General features: G+C 34.9%; 1 long non-coding RNA gene across 2 annotated transcripts; it reads left to right on the plus strand.

The window, feature by feature from the left end:
* Nucleotides 1-444: 444 nt before the first annotated feature.
* Nucleotides 445-2533, plus strand: LOC138927970 (uncharacterized). Of its 2 annotated transcripts, XR_011444443.1 has the most exons (5): nucleotides 445-459; nucleotides 507-908; nucleotides 977-1075; nucleotides 1123-1542; nucleotides 1815-2533. It is a non-coding gene; the product is annotated as an uncharacterized lncRNA (long non-coding RNA). The 2 variants fall into 2 exon arrangements; XR_011444442.1 differs by lacking the exons at nucleotides 445-459; nucleotides 507-908; nucleotides 977-1075; nucleotides 1123-1542 and adding an exon at nucleotides 1592-1690.
* The last annotated feature ends 371 nt before the right edge of the window (nucleotides 2534-2904 follow it).

The raw sequence follows: 2904 nt of genomic DNA on the forward strand, positions 1-2904 counted from the left end.
CAATATGAAGATATTACTTGGAGTTGCAGCAATCCTTGTCTTGGCTCTTGTGGGAACCGATGCCCGTTTGATTGAATATCCAACCAGGTTTCCTAAAAAATAAAAAGTAAAAAATAAAAGATGATGAATGCAAAATAAAACAACACTAAAATCACGAATTTTTAAGATCTTACAAAGAAGTCTCTTGGGCAGTTATAAGATTTTGTTTATAGTATAATTTATACATTTCTAAATGCATTTTAAACAATAACAGAAGCTAACTTTTACATGGCAAAGTTTGGTATGCCATTGCAATTTATAATTCGATTATATAGAACCGATCCATTTTCGTCAAATGAAGTTTCATTAAGCTTAGACATTTTTATACTCTTATATAATATCATATTTTTAAAACTACAGCGTTATGTAACATCACATTAGACAAGGGAGTGAGATTGATTAGAATCGGTTATGAAACTGGTAAATAAACTTATTTGTTCTATTTAACACCATTAAATCGGCATTAGTTTCGTCGGCTTAGCACTTTTGTATATAAAGGCCATATTCCTTTGAAGTTGGCTTATACAGAATCTAAATCGTCACTTTTCAACATGAAGATATTCCTTGGAGTTGCAGCAATCCTTATCTTGTCTCTTGTGGGAGCCGATGCCCGTTTGATTGGTCCACTCAGCAAGGGGAAAGGAAAATAAAAAAGTATATTATAATACCCTGCAAGGGTATACAAATAAAAGATGATGAATAAAAAATAAAAATACACTTGAAGCAAACATTTTTAATATCTAACAAAGTAGCTCAGGAAAAGGAAGTCTCTTGGGTTATAAGACATTGTTTATAGTTTAATTTATATATATATTTTTGTGTTTAAATGCATTTTTAACTATAAAGGAAGCTAGCTTCGGCATCCCAAAGTTTGTATTTGTAATTGGATTATTTAGAACCGATCCATTTTCGTCAATTGAAATCTCAAAAACCTTAGGCAAATGTATACTCCTATAGAAAATTTTGAAAACTGCAGCGTTATATAACAACACATTAGACAAGGGAGTGAGATTAATTAGATTTGGTTATGAAACTGGTAAATAAACTTATTTGTTCTATTTAACACCATTAAATCGGCATTAGTTTCGTTGGCTTAGCCCTTTCCTATATAAAGGCCATATTCCTTTGAAGTTGGCTTATACAGAATCTGAATCGTCACATTTCAACATGAAGATATTCCTTGGAGTTGCAGCAATCCTTATCTTCGCTCTTGTGGGAGCCGATGCCCGTTTGATTGATGATGAATAAAAAATAAAAATACACTTAAAGCAAACATTTTTAAGATATAATAAAGTAGCTCAGGAAAAGGAAGTCTCTTGGGTTATAAGATATTGTTTATAGTTTATTTTTGTGTCTAAATGCATTAAAAAAAAAAAAGTATTAATATATAATAGAAAGAGAAAATAGTTCAAATAACGTTATCCTTAGGCATTTGAAGACAGTTGAAAGCCACTTCTTAAATTAAAAGTATATTTTAAATGAGAGTAAAACTAATTTGCATCGGTTAGGAAACTTGTAATTACCTTATTTGGTAAATTAAACACCATGAAATCAGCATTAGTGTTATATTTTCAAAGCCATTACAATTATAAATCAGACTCTCCTGAGAAGGGGAAGGCACAACAATCAATATTGTTTTCAAACTTGACAAGTAAATGAGTCCACAAAGCTTTAAATTGCTTTAGTAAAAAGCATATAAAAATGGATTTGCACCTTTGAGCCAAGTATTTATGAGAAAATAATAACTCTTTTTTTGTTATTTAATTTAAAATCAGACACAACGGAAAGCCTCTATCCATTGGGTAATAGATCGAGACATTACTGTCTGATGTTTCCCGCAATCATACTTTTGTCATCAACCGCTGGAAATGGGAATGCAGATTACGGCAAAAGTCACTGGTGTTGACAAATGCATATTACCACAAAATGCAACTGGCCGCATTGAAAGCCACGTCTATTGCGCCATCTGGACCATGAGAAGTGCGCCGGCCGAAAGAGGCCAACGGCGGCGACGGAACAAAGCTGTCGAGGAGGAGAGGCTGCCTGCCGGCCCGGGCATTTATGACGCAAATGCTGTAAACATGTTCATCACTTTTTGTGGAGCCAGCGCGACGAGACAAAGGCCAAAAGCAGCGGCGACATGGCCAGCAGCAACGTGCAACAGCCAACGTGCAGTGCGGTGAGCTCACGTGTTGCTGCCACAAAACAAAACAATACTCGCACCAGCGCAATGCAGGGATCCCTTAACAAACACAACAAAAAGAAAAAAGATAAATAAGAGTATTGTCCCCAGCAACAATTGGCAGAGGAGCAAAGTTTGAAGAGTCGACGGAAAAATACCTTGGAAATTAATGGTTAAGCAATTATTTTACTCTTAAAACTCAAATATTATAGTATTTTAGTTAGTATTTGAGGCAGTTTAATTTTCTTATTTAAATTCAAGTTGATGGATATCGAAATACCACAACTTCCTTAACTATATTATCAAATTTTACCTGTATTTTTTCTATCCAATATCTTACTAGACCTGTGGTACCCATTGCTTCATGCTGCTGTCTGAGAGCAGTGAGGCACCGGTAGCTCCAAATAATAAAAGGATGATAGTCAAAGTTTAATGACAGTTCAAATGATGTTGCTGTCGCAGCTGCTGCCTCTGCCGCAGTCGCTGCATTGCTGCATTTTCCGATGTGGCAGCAAAAAAACAATTGCTGCTTTTGTTGTAGGTATTTGCTGGTATCCACTTGCGGTAAAGGTACACTGATATCGTCATTAGGGATGAATTTGTTTGCTCTTTTTTCTATCAGCATTATATGTTCAGAAAATAAGGTAAAATGTCATTTAAAACAGGACTCCCCTATACGCTGT

This window comes from Drosophila kikkawai, chromosome 2R (assembly GCF_030179895.1).
Source record: "Drosophila kikkawai strain 14028-0561.14 chromosome 2R, DkikHiC1v2, whole genome shotgun sequence".
Lineage (NCBI taxonomy): Eukaryota > Metazoa > Arthropoda > Insecta > Diptera > Drosophilidae > Drosophila > Drosophila kikkawai.